Source organism: Sus scrofa, chromosome 15 (assembly GCF_000003025.6).
Source record: "Sus scrofa isolate TJ Tabasco breed Duroc chromosome 15, Sscrofa11.1, whole genome shotgun sequence".
Classification (NCBI taxonomy): domain Eukaryota; kingdom Metazoa; phylum Chordata; class Mammalia; order Artiodactyla; family Suidae; genus Sus; species Sus scrofa.
In genome coordinates this window covers 2,408,980-2,429,890 of record NC_010457.5, presented here as the reverse complement: position 1 = coordinate 2,429,890, position 20,911 = coordinate 2,408,980, and the positions used below count along the sequence as shown (strand labels likewise).

The 20,911-nt window shown below is 36.1% G+C and overlaps 1 long non-coding RNA gene across 1 annotated transcript in view; it reads left to right on the top strand.

Moving 5' to 3' along the window:
* Positions 1-18,321, top strand: part of LOC102159998 — an 87,528-nt gene extending 69,207 nt beyond the window's left edge. Inside the window, exon 4 of the long non-coding RNA XR_002339312.1 lies at positions 16,595-18,321. This is a non-coding gene — a long non-coding RNA (uncharacterized LOC102159998). The remainder of the gene's footprint in view (positions 1-16,594) is intronic.

The following is a 20,911-nucleotide window of genomic DNA, read 5'->3' as shown; positions in this document are numbered from 1 at the left end:
GGTCTTCTTTTAATAACCAACAGTGTAAACTCTCTAGGAGGTAGACCATATGAAGTATAGCAAAAACTGTAATTATGCTCTCAGCAGGAAACCTGTTTTGGAGTGACAGTTAAGAGTGTCTCTAAAAACCTGTTAGGTTATGGCTGCTAGTCTTAATTATACGTATTAAGAGTTTGTATCTTCACTTTTTTCCTTTTAAAATTCAAAGAAGAAACCTAATTATAACTTGGACTCAAGTGAATTGCGCCATATTTAAACAATGAACATTTGGCAACCTCATTGTGCACCATGATGTGTCGTACTGGTGCAGCTGCTATGGAAGCCAAACTGGCTCCCCCAGATAATTTGTTTTTGCTGCCTCATGACAGAGGAAAAACAAACAAAAGCTAGACAAGGAAAATAATGAAATTATGCTTTTTTTTTTCTTCAGTGACACCCAAGCCTTCTAGAGGGGGTGATCATTTCTTGGGTTCTGTTAAGATTAGATTATAATCGTATGAGTAAATGTCTGAATATAGGGATTGTGACCTAATATTATTGGGATCACTTATTAAGATGACACTTTATGATTTTGCTCATGTTACAAAGTTGTGAGGTGAACTGACCAAAATTAATTTCATGAGTTTAATGGTAAAATTCATGCTGATATGACTGAGCTAATGAATCTAGCTGATAAATGTGAATTTAATCTATTTGATACCCTTCTTTATGACTCTAATTCCTTGAAGTTCTCATGGGTTCCATGACCCAGGCAATTTCAAGATGGTGTGCGTGAAATAATGATGGCTGAATGATTTGATCCTGAATCATTTGTTTCTCGCTATGGTCCCAGGTAGAAATGGAACTCAGAGCTAATATATTTCCTTCTCTTTGGCATGTGTATCTAACTAAATTGAATTTCTATAATTACCTTCAAATAGTAAAACCAGAGTGGTTTTGAAAGGATTTAAGTAAGTGCTTAAAATTTTGGAAACCGTTTGTATATTGTGTATTTATTGGTACCCCCATTGAAGTTTGAATCTTGGGTAATCCAACTTTCACTTTTATTGAAATACTAATTTAGTCTTCATTATATTTAGCTTGAGGAAAGCAATCACTAAGTCTAAAGTTATTAATAGTTTTATGTAGAGTCACATGGATTTTTTTTTAAAGTGATAGGGATCTGTACACTGAATAATGACATTTCTCTAATTAAACAGCAATTGAATAAACACGATAAAAATCAAGGGTGAGCTATTCATTAATTATGATGTATTTAGCACAACTTAAATTATACTTCATAGAGTTTTTGTTATTTCTGTGTTGAATAATTTATGAAAGTAATGAGTAACATGAATCATTGTGAAACTTTTCTATATTTTATCAAAATAAATTATTTGTTGAAAAACAGAGCAAGGTTTATAAAGGAGGCATGAATATTAGTGAACGTTACTAAAAAAAACATTAGATAGTGAACAATAACTGTTCCTATGCTCCATCCTAAATGTGATCAGTTCAAGCAAAGCCTAGTACAAGTAAGTATGGTTAGATGACCAGTTGCCATGATAGTAGAGCTGGTAGAAAAGATATGAGAGAACAGAGTCTCATTGTATTAAACGTGAATTTTATTTTTTAATTATTATTTTTAAAGGCCACACCCATGGCATATACATGGAAGTTCCCAAGCCAGGGATTGAATCTGAGCAGTAGCTATGGCAACATGACTTTTTAAAAATGTCATTAAAAGGAGTTAGAGTCTTTGAGCTTATATAGCCACACAAAGCAGTAAATTATCTTAAGTGTTCCAAAACTGGACCATGAAATGGTGAAAGTACATCCTCATATTTGGGTGGCAGTTTTCCCACTTTTTATAGAAATTAAGTGGTATAAAAGATATTATCTGCACAATTTGCGTAGTATTATCACTTTCATTAAAAGTGAAACTCAGTGCATTTTTTTTCCACTTCCTATGTATATCCATTCTTGAAGGAGCTGAATGACCATTCTGTGTAATCTTGAAGAGTGTGTTACTATATATTTTCAGAGTTAAAAGGAAACCTGAATGACTGACTTATCAGTTTCCTGTCCTTCAAGCAGAGTCACATATAAGTTAGTTCATACCAGTACAGTTTTGAACTTTCCTTAGCAAAACCTTCCTTCTCTCACCCAACTTCTAGTGAGTTTAGTAAACCTCACAGTCAGGAAAACATCCTTAAATTTTAACTTCCATTTCAATCAGGTCCATTTTTGGGTTCCGTCCTCTACAGAAATGAATGCTAGCTGGTCCAAGTGTGTTTGAGATTCTTGGCTTTCTTTTGACTGTATTAACATCTACATTCATTTTGGAGAATTGTTTTATTTTCCTTTTTTCTTCCTTTTTGTCAAAAGTACTAAGTGTCATCTGGCTTTTTATTTTTCTTTAAGTTAAATACATTAATTTTGGTTGGAGAATATTAGGACAGTATTTGAGGTAAGTTGAGACCTACTAGGATATTTTATATTTGAGTTTGGAGTCATTGTTTTATGTGTAGTATTATTTTGAATTCTGAAAGTTGCCAGTGATACTTCTGTCTTACTCTTTTCTTAGTCAAGTAACTTGATCTTCTCTAATATTTCACATAAATACATAATCTGTATATAGTTATCTCATATAGACTGTCAATGTAAGTAGAATATGAATTATCAATATGAGTAAAATAGACTAATATTTGTCCCTGAAGAACTGTCTGAACTAAATACTCTCATAAATTCATAATTCAAGTGAGTAAAGGCAAGGATATTGATCTTTAATATGTAAATAGGTTATATTTTACAACAGTAACTAAATAATCAGCAAATTTTTATTTCATCTATTTTTTATTCAGTTTTAAAATGAAAATGATGCCAAGAATTAATCTTAAAGTATTGTAATTCATCTAGTTGAAGAAAAATATTTTTATGTCAATAAGGGAATCAAAACTTCTTTAAAAAATTGTTCTGCTCTGTCCCACATCTAATAGGATTTTGTTTGTTTTATTATTTTTTTATAAGAGGATAACATTTTACCATTAAATGGAATAGTTTAGACTGGTTCTGGGATTTAGAGTGATAGATAATACTGTGCATTTCTCTCTTTACTATGAGAAGCTACACCTGATGTTTAACCTTGTTATAAAAGATTCAAACTCTCCAATTTGTTAATTTTTTTGAGACTGGCATCATGGTAGCCCCACTCATTTGGGTCTTACCCTATAGTTTAAGCAGTCAATTCAGTTTGCATGGAAAGGGCATAAGGACAGAGAAGGGTTATGAAAATTCTCCCTGAAAAAAGAATAGTGAAGCTGCATTCATCATTTGTCCTGATTCATCTCAGCCTCCTTTAACATGGGAGTATTCATACTCTTTTTTCTATTCACTCCAAAATTATGTTTTAAGTGTAAATTCAAGTCTAGATTTAGGACGATTTTTTAGTTTTAAAGGACAAGTCTGCATTTTCCATCTCAGACATACATATTAGAAATATAGTCAATGCCACTTGAATAGAGGAATTTCTTAACTCCAAAATTTATGAGACGTCTGTCTATTAGGAAAAAAATATGGGATTTTCTTTCCTTAAGACATGTTTTTATTGGGACAGCCTGTTTGCCATTGCTGCTTAAAACTGATCCCTAAAGAGTAAAACCTCAATGAATCATTGGATTGCTTGCCTTGGAGCAAGGCCAGGAACAGTACTTTTTCAAGATAAACAGTGCTCAGGCTGAAAGAATGCACTGGTTTCTCAGGTGGAGCGTTCTCACTTCCCTTCTGGCATGTACTGTATTATACAGTGTCTTTCAGATAAGGCTGAGGAAATAACTTTATTTCATGATCCTTACTTCCTGGCTGTTTTATCCAAATATTGTTTGTTTGTTTTATTATTAAAGTAGGTTGATTTTCCATGTTTTTTCAACTTCTCTGTACAGCAGAGTGACCCAGTCTCACACAATCCCAATGTCACAGTTTGCACCCACCACCCCAAACTCACCATCCATCCCATTCCCTCCTCCTCCCTCCTGGCAACCACAAGTCTGCTCTCCATGTCCATGATCTGTTTCTGTTTTGTAGATAGGTCATCTCTGATCCATATATGTGATGTATGATATTTGTCTTTCTCTTTCTGCTTAGTTCATTTAGTATGAGAATCTCTAGTTCCATCTGTGTTGCTGCAAGTGACATTATTTTATTCTCTTTTATGGCTGAGTAGTTTCCATTATATATATGTACCACATCTTCTCAGTCTGTTCGTTTGTTGATGGACATTTAGATTGTTTCCAGGTCTTGGCTATTATGAATAGAGTTGCGATGCACTTAGGGGTACATGAGTCTTTTTGAATGAATATTTTGTTTGGATATATGCCCAGGAATGGGACTTCTGGATTTTAAAATTTGTGTGGAAACACAAGAGACCCTCAACAGCAAAAGCAATATTAAAAAAAAAAAAGTGGAAAGGGAGGAATCAGGCTCCCTGACTTCAGGCAATACTACAAAGCTACAGTTATTCAAACAATATGGTACTGGCACAAAAACAGAAACATAAATCAATGAAACAGGATAAAAAGCCAAGAAATAAACCCAAGCACCTATGGTCAACTAATCTGTGACAAAGGAGGTAAGAACTTACAGTGGAAGAAAGTCTCTTCAATAAATGGTGCTGGGAAAACTGGAAAGCTACATGTAAAAGAGTGAAATTAGAACACTCTCTAGCGTCATACACAAAAATAAACTCAAGATGGATTAAAGACCTAAATATAAGGCCAGATACTATAAAAGTCCTAGAGGAAAACAGTGGCAGAACGCTCTTTGACATCTTACTTGATCTGCAACATCTTACTTGATCTCCCTCCTCAAATAATGACAGTAAAGACACAAATAAACCAATGGGACCTAATTAAAATCAAAAGCTTTTGCACAGCAAAGGAAACCATTAAAAATAATGAAAAGACAACCCACAGAATAGGAGAAAATCTTTGCAAGTGATGCAATAGACAAGGGCCTAACTCCAAAATAGATAAACAACTCGTACAACCTGACAACAAAAAAACAAACAACCCAAGTGAAAAATGGGCTGAAGACCTAAATAGACATTTCTTTGAAGAAGACATATGGATGACCCACAGGCACATGAAGAAAATGCTTAACACCACTAATTATTAGAGAAATGCAAATCAAAGCCACAGTGAGGTACTATTTCACACCAGTCAGAATGGCCATCATTAATAAGTCAACAAATGGCAACTGCTGGAGAGGGTATGGAGAAAAGGGTACCCTCCTTCACTGTGGTGGGATGTAAACTGGTGCAACTACTATGGAAAACACTATGGAGGTACCTCAGAAAACTAAGTGGAGAACTACCATATGAACCAACTATTTCTTGAATAGTCCAGAGAACATGGTTTTTAATTCATTGACACTCACTTATTGAAGCCTGTTTTATATTCATCTCCATACTTTAAGCAGGGACCCTTGTACCTGTTTTGTTCACTGTTGGATCCTGACTTCTGTCATAGAGCCTTTCCCAGACCAGGCACTCAGTGAATATTGATTAATTACCTGTTGAATGAATGAATTCAGGTTCACATCAATTGAAATTTGATTATAAACATAATTCTAGGATTCTGTAAATGCAGCCAAATTATACCAGACTGTAACTTTTAGTCTTTCTAATTGGCTGTGTTTATGCCTTCTAAATAACTACTGCATGGTATACTCATTTTTTTCATTCGCTCTTTCATTCATCCAAAATATATTGATTACTTCGTCCATGATTTGCATTGTGCTAGCAATTAAGATACAGCAGTAAGATACATCAGGCCTCTGGGATATATCACTTGTCCTGCCCTCCTGGTTTTGCCATTCTGGATTTGGTTTAAGCAAGGACAAAAATATTTACAAAATAAAGTCAAGGTGGAGACTGACCAATGAGAAATTATCCATTTCCAAGGGATAAAAGAGGCTTAACAGATGGAACTAGGGCTCAAGAAGGTAAAATTGGTGACAGTGAGCTTCTCAGTGCTGCATGAATAATGTTTGTGTGTTGTGTGTGTGTGTGTGTGTGCATTTGAACACATGACTGTAAAGAAGAATCAAGCAAAAAAAGAAAGAATTGTGGTCCAAAATATATCCATTTTTTAACCTATGTTTGTACTTTTTGTTACTCTATCCCTATATCTGTGGAGATTGGAGACCCTAGGGTGAGCGATTGCATCTTTGCATTCCTCATAGTCCTTTGTCAGTATATATTCCTGGTCAGGTTTCTGGAACTTACAATGACCAACTTGTTTGGGTTGAAAGTGCAGCTAACAGGTACGATAATGCCTTGTTCAGGAGACCAAGGTTAAAGACATTTAGTTGTTTCTGCTTGCTCATCTCACCCAAATCAACTATTCATCAGAACTTAGTGCAGTTTTTCTAAGTAAGAATGTTATACTGGGGGATTGTAGATGTTTTCTTGGAGTACAAAGGTATCTTTTTAACAGAAGATGTTTGTGATTTTCAAGAGTTCATACAGTAAAAAGCAAAAAATATCATACATTTCGGGAACTTTTATATGAATAAAGTTTAATTTATTTGTTCATTTTTGTCAACTAAATTTTACTAATAAGTACTTGTAGATCACTTGTTTTAGGAATCCTGTTGACGTTTTATTTATTATTCAAGACTATAGCTCATTTTCATGCTCAAGTGTTCACCCAATATTCAGGAATGGGTGTGTACAGTGAATTGTTCTAGATTAGGCATTTAAAAAAAGTCAATGAATGGACTTGGTGCAGTCCATATATCCTGTGTAATTTTATGAAATATTCACTCAATCAGTCCTCATTATTCATGGATTCTGTGTCTGTGAATTTGCATACTCAGTAAAAATTTTTTGTACCCCCCAAATCAATACAGTGCTTTCATAGTTCTTAGTAGACATGCACAGAGCAGCAAAAATTTGAGGTTGCCCAACATACACTCCCAGATGAGGTCCATCAAGGCAACCCTTTGCCTTCTCGTTTCAGAAATCATACTGTCAGTGTGTCCTTTTACAGTCTGTTTGGTGCTGTGTTTTTCATATTTTTGTGCTTTCTTTGGTGATTTTCCTGTTTGAAATGACCTCCAAGCCTCCCAGTGTTATCTAGGGCAAGAAGGCTATGCTATGGCTTATGGAGAAAACATATGTACCAGATAATCTTCATTCTGGCCTGAGCTGTAGTGCTCTGGTTGTGAGTTCAATATTAGTGAATCAACAATCTATATTAAATAAGATGTCTTTAAATGGAAAAACAAGGTTGTATAGCTTGGTCTATGAAACAGCTATGTCCAGAGGTTCATAGGAAGCTAACTGGCATTTTCCCTAGTAATGGTTTAGTATTCATCAATTCAGTGTTCCTGGTGACTATAGAACATAACTTTGGTAACTAACAAGAATTGGGGCACATATGTTTTTCTGGGACAAGGAGGTGTAATACTTATCAGATTCTCAGTGGGAACATGACACCCTGGAAGCCTAAGAACCCTTGTCTCTCTTCAGGAGTTCTTCCCTTCGTAGTATTCTTGGACTCCTAGGGCTGATGTGTAGAAACTGGAGGCAGTGTTATAGTATTTGAAGTGCTAAAGAAAGAAGCAACACAGAGACATGAAACCCAGAGACTCAAATCTTTACCTTTCCATTTATTGAGTACTGTCATCATTATTGGCTTTTGCAGTCAGACAGAGCTGGTTTGAATCATAATTTTCAGTTGTTTTTAGCTGTGTGATCCTGGGCAAAAAATGTTTAGACTTTCTCAGTTTCAGTTTTCTTCTGTGTCAAGTGCATACAATAATGCCTACCTTGAAGAGTTATTTTAAAGATTAAAATAGGTGATGAGTTTAAAGAGCCATGTAAAGTCCCTGGGAATAGTCAAAAACCATTATTGTAAATGTCAGTATGGTATATACTCAATAGATCATCGTTAGTTTCTCTCTTGTTCTGCCTCCCACCTGGAAATAGTATGAGATCCCTTTTCTAATATCTGGATGAATTACTAAATTCATTCTGAAATTGCTTTTACCAAAATGTAGTTACTAGTGGAGGAAACAGGACCTACTCTCAGTGCCCTGATTTTTTCCTGCTGATGTTTCTGGTCTGGAGCTCCACTGCAGTGATGATGGATGATTGGGCTCTGGGTGGCACTGGTGGTAAGCAGTAAGCTGTGTTTTGGTTGCCAGGGGAATAACCATTTCCAACTCCTGGCCAAGAGTGGAGGGTTCATGGGCAGTTCTCTCAGAGGGAAGATGGGGTGACTGTAGCAGTTAAGGGGTCTGGGAATGACACCCATGTGCCCTCTTCACATCTACCTCAAGGGGACTCTTAGGGATTTCACTCTTCTGATTTGAGAACCTGAAACCCATTTCTCCCCAAGAATTTCTTTTCTTAGGCAAATCATTTCCCTTAGCATTTCACAATTCCCCTGACTTATATTATATATGCAAGACAAGGTGAATACATGACACATCATTGAAGAATGAGGTGTTCTACAGTAATGGGTTTTCCAGGTGAAACCGGCCCCTTGCTGTGTTTTGCTTTAATAATTTCATAGAAATGGCTGTAACTTGTACTTGATACTCTTTTCACTTCTTATATGTATTTAAATAAAGTGAATAATTTAAACTTTTATTGATGACTGATGAGTCAACTACTGTACTATGAAAGAACACAGACCCTCCCCTAGCACCTGCTAATGCAAGGAGATGAATTGTCCACATATATTAAGAACCCAAGATTGCTTTCCTTGTGTTTGTTAAAAATGTTGTTGGATTTTTGTTACTAGGTGACATAAGTAGGTGAGGAATGCCAATGTAGTTTGCCTGTAGAATGAGTTGTGGTATAAACGGTAAAATGAGTCTTGATTATTTACCTACCAACACAGTCACAACTATTTGCATACATGTTTGTTTACTAAGTGTATTGACATTATTATATTATTTATAAATATAAAGTGCTATAGTATTATAGTAATATATTTGATATTTTAATGTATTAATAGAACATTTTTGAATGGAGTAAAATATACACAAGACTTTCGTATATACTTTTCCCTCTTTCCTGTGAATTCTTGCTCCAGATGAGCCAGTGAAATAGGCCTATGATATTTTATGGCCCAGGATAAAGTTGGTTACTGAGGAGTTTCAAGCCCCAGGATATCCCCACGTTTTGCTATAAATTGGTTGCTTTAGTCCCATTTATGTTTCTTCAAAGTGCAGGGTTTACATACCAACTCCCACCTCGTTCTAGGCCTCTGAGGTTGACTCTTAGGTACCACCGTCTTCTGTCTATAGGTGACATTTATAACCAAGGGCTCATAGAATGACCTCATTCTTTTTAGCTTTGGCAAAATTAACCTTCTGTCTGCAACATAATCTCACTCAATTAAAAAACAACAACAGTAGCCAGAGTAAATAAAAACAACAGCAGGCCTTACTCTCCAGTGCGTCTGTTTTGCCAGGATGTGGGGAGTGAGGAAGGTGGGCCTGGCAGGCAGTCTTTCTCTTTCTCTCTGTTGACAACAGCCAAAATGGCCGTCTGCATAATTTGAAAACTACACATTCTGTAAAAGAGAGACAAAGAAATGTAGTTGCTGTGAAATAAAATGACTGTCACAAAGGGAAAGATCAAATGTGAGAGAAGGTGCATTCAATGTAAAAAACACAACTGGGTGTCATTCTATTTCAAAGCAGCCTAAGTGGAGAGTGCAAATATAATGCATGATAATGAGGGTGCCCAATTTTGGAAAGTGGTTTTTAAAATGCTGCAGCAGAATGCTATCTAGAGTCTCTTAGGAAAAAGCAAAATCTCATCAGGGACCTTTTCAAGCATCATTTTCTCCTGTTTTAAATGATCTCACGTGAACTGGCTGTTAGTCGACTTGGCATGACATTCTATTATTCATTATTTTTGACCATTTGCAAAAGGAACAAAAAGCCTGTTATTAGTGATTTGCCAGTTGTTGAGAGACTTAATCTAGGTACTTACAGAGCTCTTTGCCTCATGCTTATTTTGTTGTATGAAGTTGTATGATCTAAGGGAATTCATAACCCCCCATGCTCAACATAGGTAATCTCTTCCCAAGTAATTAGTTTGGGCATATTGACAAAGCCTTTTTTACTCCTGCAGGAGATTCTGGATTTGGGGTAGAGAAAGCTTTTCCCTTTGTGTATAGATTCCTTTCTTCCATTGGATGAAAACACAACCTTCTGAGGGTACAGTGAAGAAAATGGCGATATTAACAGGGTCATTTGTGACCCATTGAGCACCTCACTGCTTGCTGGACATGCTGTGTCATATGTGGTCCATTCTATGGTATTACTTTTCAAAAGTCATTAAAGTTCTCTCTAAGGAATTGTAGACCTAGAGGGAAGTAGAATACAAGTGACATAAGAGATAAATTGCTACATTGGTGCAGAGGAAGAAGAAATCTGATTAATGAGACAAAAGGAGAAGGTCCACCAAAAAAAATGCCATATGCAGAGAGAATGAGTAAAATTTCAACATGTAGAGATTTTAAGGGATTGTAGGATGGGATTTATAGATGGCATGAAGAATGTGAGAAAAGTAGCAGAAGAATAGAATGTATCTCTCCAGAAGTCTAGATATCAGAAGCAACCTAATACAGAGTGTTCTGAAAGGATTTTAATTGATCTTATTTATAGTAATGCACATTACTATGATTCATGTGATGGTGGGTTTTGTGGGCTAGGAAAGGACTGTTTGGTAGCATCTTGTTGACCTGATGGATTCTTATGCAATGGCTTTGATCCTGATGTACTACCACAGTAATGCCACAGGCGCATTTTGTGGTAATGCTAGTCGTGACTGTGCTTGGTCATTTGTCTGATTTATAATAATCTTTTGAAGAGCCGAATTTTGATCATGCATATGTTTATTTCCGTACTGTTTATAGTGAAAAGAAAAAATTGATAGACTACATACAGAATATTTTGGGTCTGAATCTAGTCTTTTATTTTAAATCATGGTTTTTTGTTGTTAAGATTTCTGTATTCTAGAAGTATCATTATTTCTGAATAGTTTTGAGCTAAAAAGTGTTCCACTGTTAATGAAGCACAGAGTTGAAAAAGAAAACAACACGAAAAAAACCAGAGGTATCCTTTGGGCTGTATTAGAGAATTTGTGTAGGAAAATGTAGGTATTTAGATATCAGGATCAGATTAAATTTGCAATGAAAAATAAAACACATAAAAATTAACTTCAGAAAGGGAAGTTTATACAAGAATCTATAAGAAATAGCATGTATTGTCTTTCAGCTGTCTTTCTTCTGGGCTTGAATGTGTTTAAAACTAGCTTATATAGTGAAATGAGTTTTATAAAAAAATCAAACATCTCAGTATTTTTCAGGATATAGTTTGAGCTTAAATGATCTACTTTTCTCTTTTTTGGAGAAAGGGAGTAGGGGAAGGGGAGGGGGAGGGTAGAGGGACTGAGGGGCTGGCTTGTCACTGCCTAATACGAAGCAGCCATTTGGGACAGTTTCGAGCCAGTCCCCAACTGCCTCGTTCCAGCTCTGTGGATTGGGCAAGTTTCTTAAATCCCCTGCAACTCTGTTTCCTCGTCTGTGAAATGGAGATAAAATGCCTATGTGATAGGGTTGTTGTGATGCATTACCTATGTAGTAATGTACGTAAAGTACATAGTCCTGTGTCAAGTATATATTACCCACTCGCTGTAGGTATTTATCCACATACCTTTTTGAGCAAGACACTTTGACTTATGCCTTTTACTTAATCCTCATAACAGGCCTGTAAGTATTATTATGACTCTCAAGTTACAGATAAAAATCTTGAAACTTAAGGGACTAAAGTGGTTGTTACAAGTTTAACCAAACTGAAGGGTAATAGCCAGGAGTTCAACTTAGATCCTATGATTTTAAGTTTGCAAACACCATTTCATTAAATTCAATCATTCCCTCCCTCTCTCTTCTCTTCGCTCCACTCCTTACCTTCTTTCCATAATTCTTCCTTCTCCAAGGTAGAATCTTTGTTTTAAAATGTTCCTCACCATAACATATAAATCAGATGGAATGAAATAATGCTTTCATTCCAGTAAATTGAAATAAATATGATGACATCATATTTCCAAACACCATTTTTTCCCTTCAGAAAATATATCACATTCTTTTTTATATACTCAAGTAAAGCATATTAATTGTATAGACATTAGGACATATGTAATGTCCTAATGTCTATACATACACACACACACACACACACACGCATAATAAACTATTTGATATTTAATATTCAAAGACAATCATATGTTACATTTTAGTACATAGCTTCAATTAATACCTATCCACATATTATGTTTTCCCACTTATAGCAGTATCATATTACAGTTTGTTTTATAATGGGCTGTTTTTAACCAATGAATATTCAAATATATCTTTCCAAATTGGAAAATGTATGTTTACATAATCAGGTCTATCAGCTACGTAGCATTCCATTGTATAAAAGTACCTGATTAAAATAATCCTTGTTATTGGATGCTTATATTTTTCCAGTTTTCTAAACTACAGACTCTAGCATATGTATCTTTGTGCTCTTGGCCAATTATGCCTTTTGGGTATTTCCCTAGAAGTGGAATGTATGGGTTGCTGTTTATACACTTCTCTGGCTCTTAATATCTATTGCCAAATTCCCTCCCTTAAAGCCAAGATGACTACATACTTCTTTTAGCAGTGTATGAAGATGCTCATTTCTACACACCCACATTAATGGTTATCAGGCCTTTTAATCTTTGAGAACTCCATTAGGCAAAAAAAAAAAAAAAAAAAAAAAAGGGACTTTAGTGCTTTTCTTTGCATTCCAGTGTCTATTCTATAATAATCACATTTCTAAGTCTACTATCTAAACAAAATGTAAACTTCATTAGGTCAAAGACGAAGTTTCCACATATTCAAATATTTATATCTGCCATCCTTTTAAAGTAGAATAAATCCCCAAAGAGGCATTTGAGACACAACTTGGCAGAAAACCATGGATTAGCAGTATATAACCTTATTAAGAACATCCTTGAATTTTATTTTAAACCTCTAGCTCATCATTCTCAGAGCTCATTTGCTTCATCCTGAGAATGGCAAACATTCCCCCAGTCAGAATCTCAAGAGAGAGGAAGGAAAAGGTTATGGAAGCTAAGCCTTGGCATCACTGACTTCTATGTCTCCATGGGACTTCATTCTCCTTCAATCTTTGTCTCTCTGTGGTCAGTGCCAGAGTGGCCAGGGGTGTAATGCTGATGCCTCCTTATGCCTTAGTGAGAAAAAGGGAAAATTATGCAAAATATGCTTGATGGATTTGTTTGGGGGAAAATTTAACAGAATTGAGTTTGACCCTTCATGAATGTGTGTCCCCACTCAAAAGAAGAAGAAAACTCCAGCACTTGTCATTTGTGGACTTATTATTAATGATGGCCATTCTGACTGGTGTGAGGTGGTATCTTGTGGTAGTTTTGATTTGCATTTCTCTTATAATCAGTGATGTTGAGCATTTTTCATGTGTTTGCTGGCCATCTGTATATCTTCCTTGGAGAACAGTCTATTCAGGTCTTTTGCCCATTTTTCCATTGGCTGATTGCTTTTTTGCTGTTGAGTTGTATAAGTCGTTTATATATTCTGGAGATTAAGCCCTTGTCCATTGCATCATTTGAAACTATTTTCTCCCATTCTGCAAGTTGTCTTCTTGTTTTCTTTTTGGTTTCCTTTGCTGTGCAAAGCTTTTTAGTTTGATGAGGTCCCATGGGTTTATTTTTGTTCTTAGTTCTAGTGCTTTGGGAGACTGACCTGAGAAAATATTCATGATGTTGATGTCTGAGAGTGTTTTGCCTATGTTCTCTTCTAGGAGTTTGATGGTGTCCTGTCATATATTGAAGTCTTTCAGCCATTTGGAGTTTATTTTTGTGCATGGTGTGAGGGTGTGTTCTAGTCTCATTGCTTTGCATGCAGCTGTCCAGGTTTCCCAGCAATGCTTGCTGAATAGACTTTCTATTTCCCATTTTATGTTCTTGCCTCCTTGTCAAAGATTAATTGACCATAGGTGTTAGGGTTTATTTCTGGGTACTCTCTTCTGTTCGATTGGTCTGTCTGTTTTGATACCAGTCCCACACTGTTTTGATAACTGTGGCTTTGTAATATTTTTGAAGTCTGGGAGAGTTATGCCTCCTTCTTGGTTTTTATTTCTCAGGATTGCTTTGGTGATTCTGGGTCTTTTGTTGTTCTATATAAATGTTTGGATTGTTTGTTCTAGTTCTGTGAAAAATGTCATGGGTCATTTGATAGGGATTGCATTGAATCTGTAGATTGCTTTGGGTAGTATGGCCATTTTTACAATATTGATTTTTCCAATCCATGAACATGGAATATCTTTCCATTTCTTTCCATCTTCTTTAATTTCTTTGATTAAAGTTTTATAGTTTTCGGGATATAAGTCCTTTACCTCCTTGGTCAGGTGTATTCTGAGGTATTTGATTTTGTGAGGTGCAATTTTAAAAGGTATTATATTTTTGTATTCCTTTTCTAATATTTTATTGCTGGTATGCAGAAATGTGACTGACTTCTGAATGTTAATCTTATATCCTGCTACTTTGCTGAATTTGTTAATCGGTTCAAGTAGTTTTTGGGTTGAGTCCTCAGGGTTTTCTATGTATAGTATCATGTCATCTGCTTACAGTGACAGTTTTATCTCTTCTCTTCCTATATGGATGCCTTTTATTTCTTTTGTTTGTCTAATTGCTGTGGCTAGGACTTCCAAAACTATGTTGAAGAGCAGTGGTGAGAGTGGCATCCGTGTCTTGTCCCAGATTTGAGTAAGAAGGCTTTCAGTTTTTCCCCATTGAGTATTATATTTGCTGTGGCTTTGATTATGTTCAGGAATGTTCCCTCTATACCCACTTTGGCAAGGTCTTGGTCATGAATGGATGTTGGACTTTGTCAAATGCTTTTTCTGCGTCTATTGAGATGATCATATGATTTCTGACTTTTCTTTTGTTAATATGGTGTATGATGTTGATTGATTTGTGTATGTTGACCCACAAATAATAAGTGCTAGAGGGGTTGTGGAGAAAAGGGAACCCTCCTGAACTGTTGGTGGGAATGTAAACTGGTCAGCCACTGTGGAGAACACTTTGGAGATACCTTAGAAATCTAAACATAGAACTTCCATATGACCCCGCAATCCCACTCTTGGGCATCTATCCGGACAAAACTCTACTTAAAAGAGACACATGCACCCGCATGTTCATTGCAGCACTATTCACAATAGCCAGGACATGGAAAGAATCCAAATGTCCATCGACAGATGATTGGATTCGGAAGAGGTGGTATATATACACAATGGAATACTACTCAGCCATAAAAAAGGATGACATAATGCCATTTGCAGCCACATGGATGGAACTAGAGACTCTCATACTGAGTGAAATGAGTCAGAAAGACAAAGACAAATACCATATGATATCACTTATAACTGGAATCTAAGTCCAGCACAAATGAACTTTCCACAGAAAAGAAAGTCATGGACTTGGAGAAAAGACTTGTGGTGCCTGATGGGAGAAGGAGAGAGTGGGATGGATTGGGAGCCTGGGATTATCAGATACAACTTAGAATAGATTTACAAGGGGATCCTGCTGAGTAGCATTGAGAACTATGTCTAGATACTCATATTGCAACAGAAGAAAGGGTGGGAAAAAAATGTATACATATAAGAGTAACTTGATCCCCATGCTGTACAGTGGGAAAAAAAATTAAATTAAAAAAAAGAAGAAAACTCCCTAAATAATACACAGCTACTACTTTGTTTTGAAGAAAATTCTTATCATATTTCCCCACAAAGAAAAACACTGGAATAGTATTGTCTTTCTATATAGAGTAGATCAGTTTGTCAAATAAGTGGGTTATTTGCAGTGCAATAAGTGGTTACACCTTTTATACACCCCCCACACATACATATTTCATCAGGTGCTGAAAAATAATGGTGACCAGGTACCACTACGAACGCATGTGTTCCAGTCAACAACCTTTGGTACCATGTCCTGGGAATGAGATAGCTAAAGTCTTTCTGAATTAACCAAAAAGAATCTGAATGTGAGTGTGATAATAGATTTTTTTTAATGTGTGTATGTGTTTGTGTGTATATATATATATATATATATATATATATGTATATATATGGCACCTCTTTCAAAAGTTGCCTGTTTGAATGTTCAAGATGAACTGGAGGAAGTCTATAATACAGTCACTGTGAAGAAATCAAGAGTTGTGAAACACTTAGAGTTTATGAAGGGAACAAAATATCACAAAACTGTGGAGTAAAGACCTAGATTCACTGAATAATCTGAGAAAGGAGTGGAAGAAATAACATGAACTCACACTTACTTGGCGCTTATTACGTGACAGCTGCTATTTTTAGTGCTTTATATGTATTAATTCCTTCAATCCTCCAGACAGCCCTGTAAGGAATTTTATTTTATCCAAGAGATCATTAAGACACAGAGAGGTTAGGTATCTTGCCAAAGGTGACACAGCTGGTAAATGGCAGAAGTGTAATATGAATTTTCTTCTGATTTTAGATTGTTTGTTTAGATGGCCAGGTGAAAAAGGGGCACTGCCAAGCAAGTCTCAAGGAAATGTGCACCCTCCACAGGAAGTTTTATTATTGGCTTCTGGGGAAGTGGTAAGTTTGCAAATATCATCACACATTTAAGTGCATTCTTAAGACACATGTGACAGCTTGACATTTGGGAGAGAAATTCTGCTGGTTTCTAAGTTCCGAGTCTGCCATGAAATGTCTGTGGAACCTGGGTTAAAACATGTCATTTTCTGACTCTCAGTTTCTTCTGTGTAAAACAAAACGGATGGATGATGTACAAAATGAGGTTCTCCAATTCTTTTATGAGACAGGCACTTAAGCACATTGTTGTGCTCTGGTAGGGAAATCTTTCTGTCTACAAAGACCTCAAAGAGGACACAAGGGTAGTGTTCTCTGCTATGAAGTGGATTCAGTGGAAGGACTTGATCATATTCTGAGATACTTCAGCATTTTTGCCTTCTGTAAATTCTTCACCTACGAAACAGGTTAGAGCAGGAAGGAAAATGGCAATTGTAGGTTTAGGACAGAGTGGAGCAAACCTTTCTTGTTTCTCTTGGGGATTAGCTTCAAGGATGGAGGGAGGGTATTGATACTGACAACAGAGACACACTCTTATCTGAAATTCAGATCAAATGATTCCACCCTGTAGAGCATTCCATGACAATGGCCTTTCCAGGAGCATGAATCTATACACAGCCCAGTAGTTAATTTCAATCAGCAGGCTTTGCTGGTATTGCTGCTCCCATTTTAGATTTACAAAGCCATTCTTGATGAAGACAATAAAAGCCTCCTGTCCCTCTGGTATTGCATTATGCTCTGACACTTTATCAGGGCACACAGACAGACGGTTGTTCTAAACCATATATAAAATGGAGCAAGCTCACAAATCATGCTTTGATATTGCACTGTGCAAACACCAAGGTTAAAAGGTAAATCTGTGCTGTAACCGTATTGATTAATTGATGTTAAGAAAGGTCAGATTAATCTTTATCTTGCTTGAAAAACTCTAGTTCTCCATGGCAGGGCTGTTGAAATGGTTCCTGTATAAAAAGATAAAAACAACAATAAGAACTGGAACCTTAATGCAAAAAAAGTGAGGGAAAACTCACCTAATAATCACTCAGAAAATGTTAGTGAAAGGAACCCTAGTGGAGAGACAATGGGGAAATCTCATCAGTCGCTCAGGTAGTTAAAGCACTGAAACAGGGACTGGAAAGTGGAAGTTATTGCGTTTTCTGTGTATTTGGGATAGGCTTCCTTGGAAACACCTTCACTAGTGAAGCAATTGTAGAAGTAAAAATAGTGACTTTAGATAATAGCCTTAAGCCTGTTCCAAGAAGGCCGGACAAGAGAGGAGAGCTTCTACTCCTTTTTTCCAATAGGATTGAAATCAGTTGAAGTAAAATACCTAACTTTCCTGACCTTCAGGTCCTGCCCAGGTGAAAAACTGGCACATAACATTTCTTATAAGATCGTTTCTGTATCCCCAGGGCCTGGTGGGAAAGGGAAATCATCTCTTCCACATATGGAGATGCACAGACAACTTAAGAACTTAAGAACAACTTGCCCAACCTACTTCTGGTTCAAATGATAAAACCGGGTTTGAAGGCTAAAATTTAGGGTTTTGAGAAAACCAAGAAAAAAATAAGGAAGGATTAGTGGCTAAATCTATCTAAGAGTGGAAGAAGAAAAAAAAAATCTAGGGACCAAGAGGACAGGATGCTGGTCCTGAATGAACAACGACATTGAACGAAAGAAGGGCAAGAGCCAGGGGTGGGGATGGGAGTGGAAGGGGATGGAATTGGGAGTGAATGTTGGCTGTTTTTTCTCAATATGCTGAAACCTGAAAAGACCTTCAGAAGCAGGTGTCTGAACCTGAAGAACCTAGCCTGTGATGTATTCACACGCAAACCCAGAAATGTCAAAGACTTACCATAATGCAGGTTTCTTTTCGGCTCATGTGAAGCCATGTTGCTGGGCAATATTCCTGCATCTTACAGCTATGACATTTGGAACATGTGGCCTTATGACATCAATGAGGGGATTCCTGGAGGACTGCATGAGATTTTTTCCTCTAGGTTTATTGAAAAATAATTGACATCCATCACTATATAACTTTAAACATACAGCATGATGGTTTGCTTTACATATATTGTGAAGTAAGGACCACAATAGATTCAGCTAACATCCATTCACTTGAGATGTTTTGAAAGACGGATCTGGAAGTAGATGATATTATCTTTCTTATAAATCCTACTGTCCTGGGTACAGTCACAGAGCCTTCAACTAACTGCAAGGGAGACTGGGAAACATGCCATAAAAAGTTACCTGTCTCGGTTTACCTTAGAGCACAAGGGCTTTAGGTTTTCATATAGAAAAGTTTCCGTAATGTATAGCACAGGGAACTATATCCAATCTCTTGGGATAGTCCACAATGGAATATAATACAAGAAAAAGAAGGTTGGAGTTCTCATTGTGGTGCAGCAGAAACAAATCTGACCAGGAACCATGAGGTTGTGGATTTGATCCCTGGCCTTGCTCAGTGGGTTAAGGATCCACTTTGCCGTGAGCTGTGGTGTAGGTCACAGATGCGGCTCAGATCTGGCGTTGCTGTGGCTGTGGTGTCAGCCGGAAGCTGTAGTTCCGATTAGACCCCTAACCTGGGAACCTCCATATGCCGCGGGTGTGGCCCTAAAAAAAAAAGAAAAAGAATGACTGCGTCACTTTGCTGTACAGAAGAAATTGACATAACATTGTAAATAAACTATACTTTAACTTAAAAAAAAAAGAAAAAGAAAAGTTTTCAAAGATTGCATTGCTAAATGTTGGAAGGAATTACCATGGGATGTTTAGAGAACTTGACTATTCTTTCGGGTTCTCAAGGTGGGAGATTGGACTCATTTTTCAGTGTTCTATTCTTTGTATAACTTCATACTTCCATAACTATATAGACTTTTTATTTGTAAGGGAAACATGAAAAGTAAGCCAGATATTTGGAATTATTTTCTTATCAAGGTGATTTAATTATCCCTTTACTTGTTAACCATGGCTACTTCCTACAGGTAGGTAGGGAAACTTTTAAGAAAGCACAGATACACAAAAAAGGATGGAATCAAAAATTAAATAGATTTTATTCATAAATATATCCATTTTTTAGCCTAAGGCTAGCATTATTGATAATAAACACTTAGAGACATAAATCATAATTTGGTACAAATCTGTATGTAAAATATAAGATCTAACCTTAGCATCATAGTCACTGGAATTCTGATAGGTTGTATGTGACACATTTTGCATTTTTGTGTTCTTTGCTTCAATATATGTTAATAGATGGTAATTATATGCTTTTCATTTGGACAGCCCTTATCCAAAAACGATTTAATATTCGTACATCTAATGGGTCGCGCACAGCTATTGATCATTTGGATCAGAGTTCAATTTGAACTGCTGCTGGTTAGATTAGAAATTGTAATCATGGTAAAAGATAAATTACAAGGTCTCTGAAGATCAGTTCTGTTTTCAGATTAGATGCACTTTTAGATTTTAAACATCAAATAGGGGAGGTTAGAAAAGATCTGTGGTGGTGTCGTTGTGTGAATTTTTTAAGAAATACATCCAGAGATATCCTTCCCATCATTGATCAGGAATAGATGATACTCTGTCATGTTAAAGATGGTGAAAAAAATCCATAAATTATTTGTGAATCAGAAAAGGATGCTTATTTTGTAAATATTAATTTTGATATAATAAATCAAATGCTCTATCATTATAGTTGTGCAATTTTTAATACACAGAGAGTTGGTTTGGGTTAGAAGACATCTAAATGAAGATTAATTTAGATGAAGCAAGCCTCTGGTGACTTCAGTATTAAAGGGATTTTATCTTTGTTGAATTATAAAATAAATTTTTTTTGTTGAATTATAAAATAAATACATTCTCATCATAGACAATTTAGAAAATTCAAAAAACTCTATTCAAGGAAAGAACATTCACCATCCTCTAACCCGCATGTGTTTTTGTTAACATCTTGAGATACCTTGTTTCAGTCCTTTTATTTGAATTTTTCATGAAATATTTCAAATATATGGAAATAAGGAGAATAACCAAACCTCACACACACCTACTACCTAGATTTAAACATGTTAAGTTTTTGCTGTATTTACTTTAGAACTCTCTTATTGACAAATACATACGTTGTAGATACAGATGCTCTGCTTTTTGCTCTTCCTTCCATTTTCCAGTTAACTATTATTGTGACATTTCCAATTCATAATTTTACTGTGTCATCCATAAACAA